Source organism: Phalacrocorax aristotelis, chromosome 4, assembly GCF_949628215.1.
Source record: "Phalacrocorax aristotelis chromosome 4, bGulAri2.1, whole genome shotgun sequence".
NCBI classification, from domain to species: Eukaryota; Metazoa; Chordata; class Aves; order Suliformes; family Phalacrocoracidae; genus Phalacrocorax; species Phalacrocorax aristotelis.
The window spans coordinates 6,306,481-6,326,008 of NC_134279.1; the positions used below are offsets into that span (position 1 = coordinate 6,306,481).

The following is a 19,528-nucleotide window of genomic DNA, read 5'->3' on the forward strand; positions in this document are numbered from 1 at the left end:
GTGTCATTAAACAATACTGTTTTAGACATCAGTATATACAAAAAGCGATAGAAGTGATTTAAACATGACTGTTTTCTTCACGGCTTGTGGCTGTATCTACTTCACACCTGTTAATTTTTCAGGCTTGCACCTTTGAATAGGAGGAGACCACCATGTAGGGGCTAATTGTTAAAATACTTTTCCTTCACCCATTCATTCTGTCCAAACGCTTGCAGTTGTGGAAAGGCTCAAAACACTCCTTTAGTGAATTAAGGCTCCTCATATGGAGGACTGGGAAAGGAGAGAAAGAAGAGACTTTGTGACTTGATGCCTCCCTGTAGTTTACGTCTTTTAATTTTTCAAGTCTTGTTTTTAAGTTTGACTGTTTTCTTAAGCAGAATGTCCCCTTGAAGGTTGGATGCCTCCTAAATTTACCATGTTGACAAAATAACCAAAAGATTGCTTTGTTAGATAGACATCAAGAATTAATAAGTCAATTTTAAAGTATTTGTTTTCCCTCAATATTTTTGCACTATATTTGCTTCTTGAAGCAAAAAATAACACAGTTGAAGAATGGTTGGAAATACTGAGCTAGCAAAGTATGAAACGTATGCATGAGAGTGTTAACTCTTGGATATAGTTATTCAATACTATCATTGACCATCATTATTTCATCATGTCAGCAGAAAATAGGATGCATTTCATTTGGGAATTAGTATGCTTAGCTGGAGGGAATGCTTTTCTAAATTTCATTCAGTCATTAGTGAACTTGAGGAGCCAGATTACAGTATAAAGTTGTCTCCTTGCATCAGCTAGATCTGTTTAAATCTAGGTGGTCTCTACTGATTTCACCGAAATTGCTTGACTTTCATTCACAGTAATTGGAATTGGAAATGGTCTATGTAATGAACAACAGATTCTACTATGTTAAAAGTTAACCATTAAAAGGTAACGTAAGACAAGCTTGGCTTGATGCAGAACTTAGCCACAGACTAGTAAAAGTAACACATTTGGACATGCAAATGCTGTTCTCAGAAGATTCTGAATTAGTAAAATGTGAATCTAAAGTCATAATTGGTGTCATTTTTCCAGATGAAGGAGAAGGACATAGGATTAATGAAAAGATAGGTTAGTTTTGTTTCCATCATCAGACTACAAAAACAATCAGAAAGATGGAGAGATATTTTCCTGAACCACAGTTACTCAGAAACCTTCCTGTCCTCTCTCCTCTCAGCCTTTTCCTTCCAGGCCCACTTGGACAAACATCAGTCAGGCTTGTTACTTTAGTCTTTTTTGCTGATGTTCTGTGGGTTTCCAGTTTATTTCTGCATAACCTGAAAAATTAATATTTGCATCACAAGCTGACCAAAATGTTCTTTAATTATTTCCCAGGAGCTTTGCTTCATTCTTGGAGTGGGCACCACTGTGTTGCTACAGTGAAGGGCTTGTCAACACTCCCATTATAGATGTCTAGTTTTGCAGGATACTATAACCCAGCTGACTTAATTGCGTAGAGCTACAATTCGTTTTACGAGATTTCAGGAAAGATGCCAGTTATTGAACAGGCTTACATTGAAATAACTTGGGTTTTTTTTTCTTTTTTTGGGGTCTCAAATATGATGGGAAAAGAAAGCCAATCACAGCAGAGTCAAGACTTACTAGGTTGCGTCTTGTCAAGGTAGCCTTTCTCCACTACCAGTTTTTAGACTTGAGTATCTGTCACTTAGTACCTTCCAGGGGACCTTAGTACCCAGCTGATTTCTTGGTAATGTCTTTGTTTCTCTCACTTCTAATCCTTCTGTGACTTTGAGGACATATTAGAAATGATAAATTTTTTTAATGACATACTAGAACGTAAAAGTTTTACGAACAAGCTATTGAGGGGCACCCACTGCTTCAGCTGGGTACCATACACCACCCATATGTGTCCTCTGTCACTATGAAGCAATACTTTAGATATGACATGGATATGAGTATATTTAGCCCTGGGATCTTCTACCAGTGGCTGGAGAAAGCACACATTAGCTTCTTGTAAGCAATGCTATTGCCACTGCCAGGAGTTGTCCTCTCCCTGTAGTGAAGGTAAGAAAGGTATCTTCACACTTGTGAGGCCTTCAGAAGTTTTCAGAGCATTTGGATTAGGTTCAGCTAAAACTCTGGCTTTCTGAGTATTTATGTATGGAAAAATCTTTGAACTATTTGAAAATTGTCAATAATATCTTCTGCATTTGTTCAGTCCAAAGGGATTTTAAAAATTCTGATCGGAGCAGCTGAGGGTGAGAGAAAGTTCACCTCTTACTGGTCGTCCAAATTTGCTGAGGCAGTTTTATGAAAGCAGTGAAGTGATTGCAGAAACTAAAACCAGGGTCCATTTGATAATGCTCTAAGCCAAAAACAAAGCAGCAAAAAAAGAGCAGGCATTGCTACTATAGCTTGCATCTTATGTAACTTAAATGAAAGGGAACAGGATCGATATAAAGTGTGTGGGCGAGGCAAGCAGACACACGAAGCTCTTTCTTCCAAATGGAAATCCAGGGAATTGTCAACAAGTCTCCATCCACATGGAATAAGTGAAAATGTGATTGTGAGGGCCTGATGATAACCGTAGGACAAATGCTGCTCTCCCTCAGCCTGGCGTCAATTCAGAAATCGTCTGGCTGCGCTGGGACTGCTTTGCATTGCTGTGCAATAGAGCTGGAGCAGAGTTTCGCCCCATATCATAACACATTTATCCCCAAGGCAAACGTATGCATCTGTTTTTGTATTCAAGTTTTTTCTTATGCAGTTCAATAGTTTTTTGCTGGTAGCCTCAGGGATATTTAAATAAGATGAACCCTATTACCTACAGAACCATAAAAAAGAGAAGAGCTAACAAGGGGCTATGAGGTGTTACGGCAAAGGTGATGAGGTGCCTTTATGGGACCTCTGCAAAGTGCTTGACACCCTGAGTACAACAGGCAGAATTCCTCTTCCACCAGTGTTTCGAGGAAGGTGGAAACTGAAGCTTTTCCCAACCATCACTCCTCTGCGCACGTGTGCACAGGAAATCTTGAGGCACTGTCTGCGTCATGCTAAATGCTCTATGCTTAGCCAGTGTTCCCAATTCCCAGCTGAAAATGCATGGAAATCCACTGCTGGCAAACCTGAGGCTGTCAGGGATTTAAGCCATTACACTCAGTCATATTTATATTCTATTAATGGTAGATCGGTCTTAATAAAGATGAGCTCTGCTGCTAGTTTCAGTTACAGTCTATGTGGTATAAAGATATCGAGTGCTATACAGTGTATATGGAAATTTCTCACCAGTGGGAGGGCACGGACAAATTCTTCACAGCCACCTTCTATAAATGATGGATGTATTAGCCTCTTTTCTTGCCAACGAGGTCCTAGGAACTTGGCTTGTAGACTCTTGAAATCTGGCTTAGCCAAATCATTTAGCATTGAAATCTCAGTAAGCAGCACTGTGCTGATTCACTGTTTAATCATTATCCAATCTACCCCACCAGGCTGTTACACGCAGCTCACATCCAGCACTCCGCTCTGGGAAAAAAGATCCAGCATCACCAGTCGCGGGCTCTTGCTTAGGACTGGCAAGATGAGACAGGCAAACATGATTGTACCTGTATGTCACTTTTTAAAATTAGTCAGAATCTTTTCTTCTGCATTAAAGCATATTCTGATATTTCCTGAGGGCAAATGGAGAATACCGCGTTTGCTCTCTTCAAATCAGTAATCTGGAAAAAAAAATTATTGGAAGAATGAGTAAATACTTGAGAAGACAAATTTTATATGTAAGCTGCAATTTTTATGTACGTTTTTAAGTTAGAAGTCTGGTTAAAAGAAAATTTGTTAGACCCTCCCTCCTGCTTTAGCAATTAGAGGAATATTTTGTACAGGTTAGATCTGTAATTCAAAACGCAACTTTGCAGCCGCCTCTCACCCCCGCCCCCAGCTTCAGAGTCCAAAACTGGAGAGAATCTTCCACTCTAAGGCTGCAATATTCAAAATAAGCGTGTCTAGCTCCTGACCAGAGCACTCCCAGAGCCTTCCCTGAGAAAAGGGCTCTGAAGAGTTTCACCCAGCAGACCATTTCGGGATGTACGCACATTTTCCATAGATCAACTCAGAGATCTAAAAGAAGAAATGCTCTTTGCTGGCTGAAGCATTAGCTGTTACCAAGGAAATTATTCAGAGGGTGCAACGTAGAGAATGAGAGGTTTAACACGGCGCTTGGGTGCCTAAGGATGACGTGGGAACCATGGGTCAGTTGGCAATAAATACGACGTACTAGTACTAGACACTATCCCATATGTCCCAGACTGCCGTCACAGAGTTGCATTTGCTAAGGGCTTCGTTTCAGAGGTAACAAAATAGGAGTGGGGGGTCTCCAGAGGTTTTTACATAGATGATGCTATATCAACCCTAAGCATTCAGCTCTCATCATGTGCCTGTGATCTGCAGGCAGAGGTTTTTGGACCTCATTAGACAGTTTCTACCCTAGGAAAGGAGTGGTTTGATACTATCACAATACAAATAATGAATTATCATCATTGTGGGCATCGGTTTATTTGTTGACGTTGCAGGCAAGATGGAAATGGCAGCATTTCACTCAGCCCTAATTTGGAATTCCAAAGACCTAATCAGCTCTTGAGAAAAACCACATCATCCAAAGTCAGAGTTTCTTTCACTATAATAATTCTAAATTGTAAATGAAATATTTTAAAATTATAAATTAAACTATAATATCTTTTAAAAGAAACTGCTCCTTAGACTTTTAAAGGGATACTTGTAGTAACAGGACAATTAGTAAGAATATGAGGTGGAAGTATGGCTAAAACTCTACTACAGCTTTTTTCAGAGCTCTTTTCTTCTGTGATTATTGGTTATGGTACTGTAGTTAAAAATAAACTTCTACTGTGAACAGGGCTTTCACCTGTTCTGAATTATGGTCCCAACCCCCTTGGATGAGCAACAAGGACGATAACTTTACACTAGCTCCCACAATTTCTTGTATACTGTTTTACCCAGCATAATTTATACTGGGTAAATTTAGCCCTCCATAATTTATGATAAAAATGTATTTATATGTTTTCTCTGAAGTGTCAGGGGAAGAATTACATTCACTAGCTTGCCATGCTTGTTGAATAAATAGCAGGTAACTGGGAAAAATAGCTGTTAAAGTTCTGCTGCGAGAGGGGCTTCGCTTGGGTACAGAGATGAACACGAGGTTGCCAAGGAGCTTCCAACAGTGCAGAACTGTGATAAGTAGTCCTCTGCTGTGTTTCTCGATTTGCTTTGTAAAAATATGTTCATATTAATTAAGTTAATTAATAATTTAAAAAATCAAAAGAAAAAAAACACCCTAAAATAAAAGGCAATAGAAAGTACATTGAGATGGAAACATTAAAAAAGAACACTAAAAATCTCTAAGTAAGTGACTGTTAGCAGTTTTTCCTGGCAGTACAAGTGTTGGGGGTGCCAACTTAAGGCAAAAATCGTACTTATAGCCATAGCATACCAGCACTGGACCTACAGGCAGTCTCCAAGATGGTGTTACAATATTTGCTGTAGGTCTGTTACTCAAATCACTTCAGTTGTGCTCTCTTGATTAGGACCTGAGTGTCCATTGTTGCCGCAAGGCCCACACGTGAAATGAAATACCAATTATGACTAGACCTTCTGTTGGCCAAATGCTATCTGAGCACTTCCGTGCATTTCACCAAATTGAACATTTACGACTCCAACATTCAGACAGACAGACAAAAGCGTCATGGAAAAATGCTGTTATTCTGTCCTTCGAGTACTTTTTACTTGAAGCAATCATAAACACATCTAAAAGTACAATATACCAAGCATTTGTATTATGGTGTTTGAAAGTGTGTACTGTATTTCCCAAAGATAATGCAACAGTTAATTTCTGCTTTAGTTATTATGCCTTTCCTCAGCATCAGTTGCTACTAAGTAAGTCCCTATCATTTTTCAAGGGCGTAACTTGCAACAAGACGGCAATAACAATTACATATTGTTTTAAAATAAGATGCCATTTTCCTTTCTGGCAGGCAGCAATGGGTTTTTAATGTGTAACATTTGTTTAATAAAACTCACAGATGCTTCCTTGACAATTGCAAAGGAAGAAAAGAGAGAAAAACAAAGCCAAAGAAAAGGCAGAAAATATAAAGACCAAATGAAAGATTCAGCTTCCATCACAACTATTAATCTTGTGTCCCAGGCTGATTATGCACATTTTGGCTGGATCAGACATCTCTGGTGAACCTGTGCATAGCAGGGATGTGCCTGCTTTGCTGAAGCATTGCTTGATTTCCCACAAACAACGAAACACTGTGTGCTACCAGGAGGCCCCAAATTCATAAAGGTCACAGCATTTTGGCATTTGTATTCTCCTGAGGCAATGTGGCTGAACAGGACAGATTTTTCTGTTGATTACACATGGCTGCTGGGCCTCCAAGGTCTGCTGACACTTTTTAGTTAATAGTGTGTGTGAATTGCAGCAGACAACGTTTTTCCTTTGGAGCAAGAGATAACGTGTATAACCTTTCACGGAATGACTGTTTTGTGGTAAACTGAAAAAAAAGTCAATCTGATCTTAAAATGAAAACAAACAAAAGGAAACCCCACTTCTTTCCAATGAAAATCCTTTAATATCAAGGTGATGGATACACCAGAAAGAGGGGACACAGATACATGGCAGAAAGCAGGACAACATTCCAGCTGGCAATCCTCAGCCCTTTTAAATACGAGAGGCCAATCTCTATTATTATCTCTACAACTATAAAAGGATGTGGGGCTGAGAGAGTAAGCTCATTCGGGTCACCCAGCATGCTGCAGAGCTCTAGTGAGATCTTGGGTCTCCCACCTCACATAGACCCCCAGCTGCTGGCTAATGAAACACCCACTGAATCATGATGGGAAATATCGGAAGACAGTTACCACGCAAGTGGGGCCAGTCAAATAAAACCAAAAAGCATAGGGGATAAGCCTTCCAAAATATAAAAATAACTAACCTAAATACAAATATAGAAGATAAATATACATGGCAGCAATCTCATTCTGGTAGATGAAGTGCACTGTGAAGTGGCAGTAGTCTAACCTGAACAAATAGAAAAGCCAACATCTACAGAAGAGCCAGGACAGTAGCTATGGCCATTGCTTTTTCCATGTCTATGTTTTGAGCCCTCTAGCATATCTGGTGAGTGGAATAGGCACTTTTTTTCCCTGAACAGACCCAAACCTGAGACTTTGAAGAGTCCATCAGCACTGCCTCATGGCTGGTGCCAGGGAGCAAGGGACAAGTGACTCAGAGGGCCTTGGCTGGACAAAATCTAGGGTCTCCATATATTCTGTATTACAAAGAAAAAATGATATTGTCACCATGTATATTTGAAGCAATCCTGCTTACCTACAAAGGTCCTGTTCCCCAGGCCCAGGGTCAAGCTGCAGGACATGGTTTTGTTTACACAGCTCTGGGTCAGGTTTAGCCAGGACTTGGCTCACCAGCCCTCTCCCCCTCAGCTTCCCACACCTCCTCCATCTCCAGCCCATTTGGACTATGTCCTTACTCTCAGCTTCTCTGCTCTTGTTTCTTCTTTTATGCAGACACAAAAATCTCCAGAGAACAGCTAAATGGGTCATGACTAGTACATCTCCGCGCCTTTGTTTTGGATGGTAAAATCTCTCTGTACACGGAGTGAAGTGCCTGAGTGATACATGAAGCAGGTTCAGTGAATTTTCCCTCATCTGATCCCAAAGCCTTTAATCTGAATGGCTGTCTATGCAAACTGGTGTTTACTAATCATAGCAGGCCTTATATTTAGATGCTCTGCAAAAGTTTGCAAGTTCAACTTATATTATAATGTGATACCAGCACATTATAATTTTTAATTAAAAATTGTATCCCTTTGTAACATCTGCAGCTCTTTCACATGGCTGTCATCCAGAAGCAAGGCAACGCAAGCTAATCTCCATAGAGAATGGGACATCACATCCTGGCCTTGGTACACAGACAGGGTTTTTTTTCAATTGTCACATAAACATTTCACTGGCACAAAAAGAAATCAGAAGGCATCGTTTTGTAACGGACAGCAGGCTGGAAAGGGAGCAGTTCCCAACTGACAGAGCAGCCATGCTTCCTCAGATCAGCCTATAACTTGTGACAATGTGCTCAAAAATTCCTCTAGAAAAGGGATTCCCCAGACAGCTACAGATCAGGAGATCCTTCCTTATTATCCACCAGAAACTATGAACAAACTGCCTGGGAAAAAGGCAAAATAAAACAACAAAGAAATACATCTAGTTCTTATTCTGTAACAAGTCCAGTTGTATTTTTGTCTTCCTCCAGCAAATATGAGAAATGCTTTTGGTTTTTGTCTCATTTCCTACCTGTACAATATTAGAGCTGACTACTAATAATAATTGTAAAAGCAAAGGAGACACGCTTTTTTTAAAGCAGAAATATCCAGTAATAACCACATTCTAGCTCACAGCAATGCTGTGAAAAATCATGTGTTTGTAAACCTGAAGGATTTTTAAGAGATTATGTGCTGAGGATGGGAGATAAGAACATGAGCTACAGTCACTGGTGTCCTCTGATGGTTCTATGTTTGTTCAACCTGTAAAATTCCCAGAAGTTTAAATGGAGGCAGGATTTCAAGCTATGCAAATCATACCTACCTGAGACAAGTGCGTCGATTTTAAATCGGGAAAAGTATATGTTCAGTGTGCCTTCTGACATACAGTGCACTTGCTACATTGCAAATGTCTCAGCAGAAGCTGGTGGCACAGCTTTCTGTAGCCAGCACGGTCCCTGCACTGTTACAGCCAGTCCGTGCTGCCTCCTCGGGCATTTCTTTCCTGAGGCTTGGCCTGATGCTATTTTAATTCTTTACACCCTAGGATTCCATCACTCACTTTCCTTGGGAGATTGTTCCACGGTTTAGTAGATATTACTGTGGCTTTTTTTACCCCTGACATTCATCCTAAATTTTACTTTCCTTAATTGAATTCTGTTCTCTACAAATATATTTTTTTTCTCCATGGGTATTAAGGTGTTCCTTTTTTTATCCCAAATAAAGTCAAACTATTAGCAACTAGAGATTTATATTATGTCTTAGTTGGAGAGACCTAATCTTAGGAAGGTATAGATAATTATGGATTGTACTTAGGGGTCCGCTAAAACTTTCTGCTTGATTAACTATCCCTGCAGGGATGATAATTGCTGTTATACATGGAAGTATCAAGCACAGAGTGGAGGCATGGCCCCTCCAGCAGCGTACAGGGCAGCACTGACCGGCTCTGAGAACAGCTCTGTGCAGTCCCCCAGGCTGGGAGAGAAGAGGGAACTGCGTCCCAGCTCTTTAAAACACTGGAGACCAAACAGACCCATGAAATACACTGCTGGCGGGACCATGGATAGCTGATCTTCTCCCCAGTCTATTGCACCCCCAATACAGGAACAGGGAAATGTGACTATTCAACGTTTAATCAATAAGAACAGGAAGGAATGGTTATATTCTGCTTTCACATTGCCTTAAATCAGTAGCTGCTCTAATAATCGTGTGAAATCGGATGGGACTAAGCGCCAGCTGAGGTAAAAGGGAGCTCAGGCTCAGGCAATGTGTGCCGCCAACTTCGCTTTTACTTAATTATTTTTCCATCAGTGATGCTTAAAAGTCAATCACAACAGGTCCTAACAGAAGCCTCTAGGAGCCTTTCCCAGCTGTTTTGGGCTGCAACCCCCAAAGCTTGCCTCTCATAATTCAGTTTTAGCTTTAGGCACTTTAAAGTTAATAGACTCATTTGAGCAAAGGGCTTATTTGAAATCCACATTGGAAAAAAGTGAGCATAAGTGTGCTAGTGCCAAGCTATAAACACATTTATACAGTGCAGTAAATCAATACCACCGCCTTTCCTTGGAGAGACTGAGCCAATTAAGCTGAATATACAGGACATGATGATGGAACCTGTTCAGCTTATTACAGGACCGGTAGCAAAGACTGCAACCACACTACCCTGCTGAGCCTCATTTTGACTTTCCCCAGCCTGGCCAAATTTTAGCCCATTTGATTTCAGCTTGTCATGCACAGACTACCCGAAGAGAACAGAGATTTTGGGGGGAAATTATCTGGAAAAAATGGTGGGAGTCAAAGAAAGGATTCAAGATGGGTAACAGTCTATTGTTTCACTGTCTGAAAAAGTTTAAGGTTTTTTGTTAGAAGAGTCATTCAAATGCAGCCTGGGCTACAAACACTGGAGCTTTTTCCTGTAGTCACCTGCTTAAATTTAAGCCTGTGAATAGTCATGTCTATTGAAATGTTTGTGGGTTGGCTGTCTTCCTCTGGACTGGGGTTAAAGTTGTTAACTTTATTAATCCAAATTGGTCTTGATGACCATGCAGTGCATAGAAGGTAGGGAGAAAGGCAATGAGAAATATGTACAATGAAAAGGGAAAGACATTACAAGCATCGTGTGGGCGTGGCATGAGGATGAGCAAATGGGAAGAGGCAGGAAAGGCGATGCCTATCTATGTCTTCCACTAGTACAGGGTCTACAAATGTACTTGGACTCTGTAATGTGATAATGATGCTACACCCGCTCTCATAAATTCCTACATAAGTAGAGGTCATATAATCTGATCAGTGACTTTTTGCAAAAAAAAAAATGTTCTTCATTGTCAAAGCATTTCATTCAACTGCCTTAATTAAAGGGCTTTCCCCTTTCCCCCTCTTTTAAGTGTTACGCAAAATATAAAACACAGTTATGAAAAAAGGATGCGACGTTATGGAGAGTTGGTTAGCTTTTGGTGCATTAAGTCCCTGAAAATTCTTTATATTTTGTTTTTATGTAAACCCTGTCATTGACTATTAAATGTAAAGCTGCCATTGCCTGAATAGCTCCTCAAATCACAGAAAGCTTCATGTAGTTGGAAGCTGACAGTGCTGTCATGTAAAAGCTCTCTAAAATGCATTAGAACTTGCACAAGAAGCGACTGTTTTAAATGAGAAAAAAAGAGGAAGAAAAAAAGCCCCATGTCCTATCTAAAAGGGGAGAATTCAGACTTTGAGACAACTAAAAAGGGGATTTTAAATGTCCTTTTAAAGGTTTTCCTTTTCAGATCCAAAAAATTCAAGCACGCTTGTTGCCACCCTCGCCCCTAATGCAAGATGGTCTGGTGTGTATCTTACCCGCACGACTCTGCCAATACCTCTTTAAAGCAGGAGAAAGAGATTTCCACAGTTAAGAGCTGAAAGGCAGCTGTCCGGTCACCATCAGTGCCCAGGTCCTAACCCACGGCACTAATTATGCATCTGCTTCTTCAGGTGCCTAAACAGATTCTCCATCCCATGGCTCGGCATAGGAAAAGGCCGCCTTTCCTCTTCTCACACATCTTACTCTGTGGCTAGGTTTTCTAGAATTATTTTAAACTTTGTACTAGCTATTTTTCTGTCCATACCTTCACTTAGCTCATTACTTGTTTCACTGCTCATTTACTCACTGGAACACAAATTGAGACAGGCAGTAAAGAATTATGCGTCTGTGAATAGAAACCAAACTCATTCACCTCATGACGTTAGCAACTCACTGCACCATTGTAAAACAGATATATTTACCCTTAAACCCTGGCTTTTGGAAAGCACGGAGAGAAACGCATAAGCACAAAGCGTGTAACATAAAACTGAAAACCCACAAATATCTCATCCTACTAGGGCAATACACTCACAGTGCTGTCCCTGATGGGGAATAGCCCATACCTCCAAAGATGCGTTCATAAACAGCTCATTACTTTCTGGTCCTTTGCAAAGGAAATGCTGTCACCTGAAAACAAAAAGAGATATCTTGGCATGAGTCATGGAAACTTCTTTCCACAAAGGCTACCTGATATCAGTATCATCTGGGGGGAGAAAGCATACAGGCTCAGAGGCAGGAAGAGCAGTGGCCTCTGATGGCAACTTATCTCTCAGAGCACCCTGGCCATAGGCTGCTGCCTACCTTAATCCATTTACTTCATCAGAGAGGCAAGAGTGTGTTTCCCCCCCCCTCCCCCCCCATGGCTTCTGTACAGCATGATTTAGTGAGGTGGCTATAGTCCAGTAAAACATATCCCAGCTCCCATCCCTTCTCCAAAACTGTCATTATTTGCAGAGCAAAAAGAGTGTAGAGGAAAGATTAAAAAAATCTCACGTGTGAGCTGTTGATAACTAGAAAGTGATTCTTCTTTCTGGCTGCCTCTGTGGGTTATGGCAGCCTAGCTAGTCCCCTCAGCATAGAACTTACTGTGCGATACATTATGTTGCACAGCCAGTACTCTTAGTTTCTTAATATATTGGCTGCTTCTTCCAGTACAGTAGTCCCATTTACTTTTATAGCTAGCATCTCTAACCAACCTAGTTTGTCCTCTTTATCATTTTGAAGAAATTTTGAAAGGCAACTCAGAAACTTCTCTCACTGGCTTTCTCCAAGTGTTATTGTTACAGCGTCCATTAAATTGAGTTTTGCATTGTCCTTGTATCTACAAGGTATGAGAGATTTCATTCATTGCAAAGCCTTTATAATAGTCTAACTTCCTGAATGGATTAGCAATACATTTCATTACTAATAAGGCTGCATTTCAAAGCTGCTAAAGGCTTCACACAAATACCAGTCTGGTATGGATCCAAATTTGCTGTTTCTGCTCACATTCAGGTTTGCAGAATACAGCTGCACAGACACATACAATAAATAACTTCATGATTACTAGCTTTTGTTCTTTCATTCCCCCACCAGTTTTTTTTTCCCTTTTGTTTCCCTTGACATCAACCTCTGACCAGGGGTGAATGATTACTTTGCATCACTACCTACTAACATTTTAAAAGGTGACCCATTTACCTGAGGTGAGGTATATTTGGTCAGTGGGGTTCTGATGCGGTCCTTTACTGACATCGCTCTACATTCAATAGAATGTTACTAAATTCAATTAGGAACAACTAATCCAAGTTTAGCATCATTTTTCCTTATTCTCAGCACAGCAAATGAGATCAAAATCTGCTCCACATGCTCAGAATAAGATACACAGTTGATTATTACCTGCGTATGGAACAGCTTAGATTGCCTTAGCCTCCATATTTTCTCCTCCCGTACTATTGAGAAATGGTGTCGGCAGATGATACAAAAGCCTCAGTGAGGTTGTCAAGTGTAAAATACTTCAAATAACCCTCCAAAACTTTGAACAGTTGACTTACTTGTGGCGCATGATGTGGCATGATATGGAAATTAAATATCGGGGTTGTATTTCACCATCAAGTCCACAAGGGGTTAATAAAGAAGACTGCTTGCTGTTTGGTTTTCTGTGATATAAACTTATAGAAGTACATTAGTTCCTCATCAATTTGCAGTTTGTCGCTGAATTTTCCCCAGGGGTGTTCCCAATAGCATTGTGGGGAGGAGTGAAATGGCCACAGGGATTTTGGAACAAATGCTTTGCAGAGAAGATAATAATTTACAATATGTACATTTATTTACTTCCGCCGTAATTGCTACATCTGCTTTATTGACACTAATTAATTAAGCCTCATTTAATTAATTGTGCTCTCCAAGGAAGGTGGTGTTGACATTTTGCAGACAGTACTTGAGAGAAGCGCTGTGGAAGGCATAGTTCTTGACAGCGTCCCTGGTTTGAAGTCCTCCAGCTCCTCATTCCTGCTGCCTGTGTCTGTGGACTATGTTGGGCCATGCAGCTGGAACATGCTGGATCTGAGCCTTCAGCCTTCCCAGAAGTGCCAAAAAACCTTCAAATGGAGAAATAACAGTCCAAAATGGGAGCTGAGTCTAAATAAACCCCAAACCCAGAAACAGATACGTAGATAGCATACCTTGAGTTTCCTTTCAGTACTCTCAGTGAGACCTCCTCCTCTATTTATTTACTCATTTAGAGTTATTTAAACTTCCTTGCGTCAAACTCGGACGTGATGGGACAGATCTTCTGTTGTTCTGGATCAGCTTAATATCAGCCCCACACCCCACATGTCTGACTTGCACATCATTCCTGTGTGTGGCTGCACGTCTTGTTTTACACAGATGGGCAATCATGCATACAAATGCTCCTATAATTTATCCCACAGTTGCTGAACTGTTTATACAGGCAACTTTCCATCTATTCCTAACACTCCACATCCAACAGAGGTGTTTTCTCTTGTTCCCAAAATATTATTCTTCATTAATTAAATTTTGGTAAAACAACTATACCTTTGAGAGCTGGAGATTCTTAATCTTCTAACAGGCTCTTTGTGGTTAGGGAAAAAAAAAGTCTAATATTTTCCACAGTGCTATATTGCCTACTAATTGCTTGTCAAAATGGCGTATGTTTACCACCTCTCATTGATGCTCTGACTTGAGTCTGCTAATAAAACCTTTGCCAACAACCATTTTACAGGCCAAAACCGCACATTTCTCCCTGAAAGCTATTTTTAAGAACACTTTCTTTAAAGAAAATTCTTTTTATCATTTCGTAGCTTAGACGTCCTGCTCCCAGTCTAGCTTTACTGATTTCAGCACCATTACACCAGGAATGAATGTGACTCGCTCGATTGTTTTCAGTGGCATGATGTCGCATGCATTTACTATATCCTTGGCAACAGCAAGGCTGCCCTATGGCCATTTACGAAGAAAGAAATGGAGTGAATCAGAATAAGCCATAGTCCCTGCAAAAAGGGGGAAGAAGAAAAGAAAGAAAGAAAGGAACAGCCACGGAGCGGGGTCTGGGAAGATTAGGCACTGGTTTGAAAACAACGATGCAATGAACTGAAATCCAAAAGATTACTTGTCTACTTTCTAGCTGCACCAATAGTAATTTGGCTGCTAATTACCTTCCCTTTTGTGGAGCGGCCACCATTAGCAGTATCATAGCAGTAGTGCTGCTGTACCCATGACAGTCCAAGGGTATACATGAGGCAAAGCTCATACAATGCATGTGTTTGGGGTACGTGCCATGGGATCAGCCACCAGACAGATTTCAGGAATGAGTCTCAATGCCTAAGTCTGTTTTGTTTTGCTTGCAAGCATCTGAGCTCTCGGATTTGGGGGGGGAAAAAAACCAAAACAAAACAAAAAAAAGGCACTGCATGTCATTCTCTTTAGGGGTCCACATAAAAATCATATCAGTGGTTTATAGACAGCAGCATGCTAGTTTTCCCAGCTTCAAATGCTTTCCTGTTCCTGCTACTCATCCAGATGGAAATGTTCTCTAAACAAAAGCCTAATACAGTGAAGGCATGTGGGAGTTCGCTTCCAGCCACTTCAGTTTGCAGATATTTGTCTTACTTTTTGCTGTTGGCAAATCTGTCCTTGAAGGGCACAACCAGAGGTTTATTAGAAATGCAAAAGAACCTCTCTTCCTGTCCTCTTTCACTTCATCTTTCCTGCAAAGCAAGTTATCAGCAAACACTTGCCAACATTTGATTGGTGTAAGGCAGGTGATTATATAAATAAGAAATATTTGGTTTTACTGAATGTTCTCTGTCTCAGTCTGTACCCAGGGTGCTGCTTCCACTTCAAATTGTTTTTCATTGCTGTTATCTGAAGCCCACAGCTTATAACAAAAAGGGCTGATTATGTAAAAACAAAGTGACATTGGGCTGTCAAAGCAAAATATCCTCACCACAAATCCCAGCCTGGGCCTTGAGCCGGCAGCTGGATTGTGAAGCAAGAGGAATGCCTTTGTGGAAGCGGAGTGGAAACACGTGCTGCCGAGCAGTGCAGCCCAGCCGGTGAGCGGCTCCCCTTCAGATCCTTTATTCGCAGGAATGGGTCAGCCTCTTCGCATGAGTTTTGCAATTGCTTTTGTGCATCACTTGCTTCTAGATCAGAAAGGGCACAGAAGACAGGGAGCACTGGCAGAATATGTGTGGCTTTAATAGGAACAATCTGGGGCCAAGTATTTCCCTGCAAAAGACTTTTGATGTGTAATAGAAGCCATACTCCTCCGCAGTGCTGAATAAATTGTAGCCCAGGAAAAACCAAAGATTTTTGCTAAGGGTCTGAATTTTATACATCATCTCTGGCTCATAGATCATGTTTTATATATATATATATATATATATATATGAAAAAAAAGAACGTATGATTAAGTGGATTCTTTTTCTTTACATGAATGCAGGCACTCTGCCGATATCCACAAGCTTCATTTTACACCATGTCAAAGGGAGCTGTCTTCACTCCTTTGCCTTATATTCCAGTTTAGGACTGATACTTCCACTGATAATTTCAATAGCAACTAGTACTCCAAAACAACTGATACCACATAACCAGGGGCAGGATTCAACTCATCTAAGTTTAGGCATCTAAAAGTTGGGCACTTAGTCTACGCTGCTTCTTTTGGCTTTCTCCATAGTGAATGGAAAACCAGATATTTCTCCATAGGGTAAAATCTTCCTCCATAGTGTGGCTGTCACATGGAGAGGTCTCCAGAGGTACCTATTTTTCTGCCTCTGCCAGTGTAGGGCAAATAATAGTTTATCCTTGACTCCTAATCTGCTGAAGCTGGGGAAGATGCATTCCTCTTCATTATGTTCTTAAATATTGAATCATTACAACATCTTAATCTCATGTTTTGTTGGGTAGTTTGTGAAACTCCTCTCCCATCTTATTATAAAATGGTACAAAAATGCATAAAACTGCTCCCTCTTGCAGGATAGGGTTTTAATTTTAATTTTGAACTCATCAGTAACACAAACTATAATTTCAGAAAGGCTGCTATTATTGTTAAATTAGAAAGTCGAAAGTCAGTTTTGGGTAGAAGAGTTCGCTTTTTAGTAGAGCTTATTACCAGAATGAAGACGTGGCTTTGATAAATCCAGAACACACCCAAAGTACAAATCAGTTTTTGTTAATTTCCAAAAAATCTCCTCCTTGGCTTGCAGTCGGCTGACTTTGTTTTTCTCTTTTTTTTTTTTTTTTTGCAGAACTCTTGGAAACTTCTACTCAGCTGTGCTAGTTAAGACCAATGGTATCTGTAGGATTACTCGCAGAAGGGGGGGGGGGATATGATAATTTTAGACCCTTGCTTCAGAGAAGCCCTGTCATGAAAGGGACCTGGAGACATCTTTTCCCTGGAATAAAGCAAATGCCATGAAAAAAGCTGAGAAACACAGTTCAAAGCCAAGATCATACCCTGGAACAAGGTCAGGACTCTGGAAGGTTTCTGGGTCTTGGACAGCTGGCTTCATCGGAAAGGTGGTAAACCCACTTTTAATATAAAGAAGAAATCTCTTAAAAATGGAGAGTAAATGAGTTTAGGTAAGTACAGAATAAGTATTAGAAATGCCTCATGGAAAAGCCTAAGGAGAACAAAACAAATTTCGAAAACTATATTGGCCTTGGTACATAAGCATTCACTGCAAAGGTGGGTTAAACATGCCCATGCGACTGCTGAGAAACATTGGGTTTTGCCGAGAGGCCATGCAGAAAGCTTCTCCTGACTCCTCAGCCGTCACTCATCTGTTTCCAGCTGGTGGTACTACAGCTTCCAGCCGGCCAGGGCAGAGTCACACAGGCTTGTGCAACCCATGTTCACTGGTGGTTTCAGCGCCTGGGTCAGAGTTCCTGGTGATGCGCCAGGATCACTTCTGTGGGCACCCACATCACACAGACCGCTCATGTGGCCATCGGCTCTCTTCTGCTGGACGTTCTCTTCACCCGTAAACATCTAGGAAACAGATTTGGGATGATGGAGAACCTCTGCTGTGGTTCTGTCTGGACCACTTGATCTTACTTGCAGATTGCTCTGAATTATGCAGCCATAAACTTAAACCTGTATCTTCTACAGTTAAGCTATTAAGGTAAGATTTATGTATTGTAATTGTAAACAGAACAAAATGCGTTATTTTAAAGTGAATTGAAATCATCAATACCTCAAAACCTTTTCTGAAACAGAAATGTCTTCAAAAAGCAGAAGTTCTTTGTAATTATATCAAGAGCAAACTGCTCTCCCAAGCAAATGCCATGTTAGATTGAGGTTTATTCTCTTTCGTTGCCTGTTAGTGAAAGAAGGGTACTACAACATCTGCTAGAAAAAACAAACTGAATTATGGTCTGGCACCATTTGACTCACTAGGACCAGGAGGAATATGGCACGGGGGTTTAAGCTAAGAAGGAAATGAAAAGCGTGTAGTACCCACAGGCAGATGCACCACGGTGAGTAAACAGCATGCTGAACTAGGTGCAAGAGCTGCCTTCCAGCCAGGCCTTAGACTGTACTCACACAAGTGTGTTGCAAAAACACTGCCAAGTGCAACATCAAAAAATGCTCACCGAATACCCTGCAGGCCTGGCAGTACCTGGTTTCCCGTGACTCCTGATAGTAAGTTTGGTTGGCAGCACCTCAGAAAAAGCAGCAGCACATCTAAAGTCTCAGCTTCTCAGTTCCTAGAGTTGTTCTTTCAATATGGTAGATAATGGAGAGAGCGAGGTGGGTAGCCCTTTTTGTGAGTGTGTTGTTGCTTTTCATGCCCAGCTTCCTATATAAAAGGTGATTCTTTCACTGCCAACTTTCCCTAACTTCTGTGAGACACGGACATCACTGTCATCTATGTTCCTGGCCAGTATCAACCAGACTTGTATTTTTGAAAATAAGATAAGGCAGCGTTACTCAGTGAACATACCTGACTTTCACTGCTCTAGTAACATGTTCGCTGCAAACAGCGGGGATTGTGTGCATCCTCCTCAGAGCCCTGTATTACATACGGACACATAAATTTTAAAGAGAAGCATGACATTTGCTGTGATTTTCCCCCATTTTGTGATCCATGGTTTGACACATTTACTAAAATTATTCCTTTGTTTTAGTTATGAGTTGTGGGCTGAAATTTCTTTAGACTCTCTTCAGGAGCTTGGATGCCCCACATTAAAACTGACAGATGCTCCTATCTCTCACTTTGCTCTGAAAGTTTCAGCTAAAAATTATGAATGTGGTAGGATACATTGTACAGTAAAACTGTTTCCTTTTATTTCAACCTCTCTGTCACTGCCTTTCTTTTCTATTAAGAAGAATCATGATCATTTTTCCTGCTCAACACTAGTTCGTTTCAAAAGCAATCTGCTGTTTGTGATCTGGTGTAACCACTGCCCGTGTAACCCCCAGCTCTCCGGAGAGGCTCCACGCAGTGCTTCCCACAATGGACCCCACATCAGATGCTGCCGGTGGAGATGGCTGAGGATGGTACGAATGAGGACCGGTGGCACTTGCGGTCCTGCTTCTCTCCATGTCCCTGCAGCCAAGGGAGGTGAGTGCCCTTGTGGACAGATAGTCCAGTAGTAAGGCTTAACCACCGCTGACTGCTCAATAAACCTTGATAGCATGGCCAGTCTGTCCTGTGGTCAGCAGACCATGGGACCTATCAAGTGTAGGGTGAGTGAATTGCTTTTCTGATAGAAAGCCCTTATAGCTGAAGTATATCTTAACTGTTACAATTTCCCATTACAACTGTAATTCCTCATTATTGAACAACGAGTGTGTTTTAGCCTTATTGCCATAAAAATTTCTGACTTCACTAAACTTTGTAGC

The 19,528-nt window shown here is 40.9% G+C and overlaps 1 long non-coding RNA gene across 13 annotated transcripts in view; it reads right to left on the minus strand.

Annotated features, from left to right (window-relative positions):
* Nucleotides 1–16,650: 16,650 nt before the first annotated feature.
* The window catches only part of LOC142056022 (uncharacterized), a 188,770-nt gene continuing 185,892 nt past the window's right edge, over nucleotides 16,651–19,528 (minus strand). For all 13 annotated transcript variants that reach the window (XR_012660174.1, XR_012660173.1, XR_012660171.1 and 10 more), the window contains one exon: nucleotides 16,651–17,671. This is a non-coding gene — a long non-coding RNA (uncharacterized LOC142056022). The remainder of the gene's footprint in view (nucleotides 17,672–19,528) is intronic.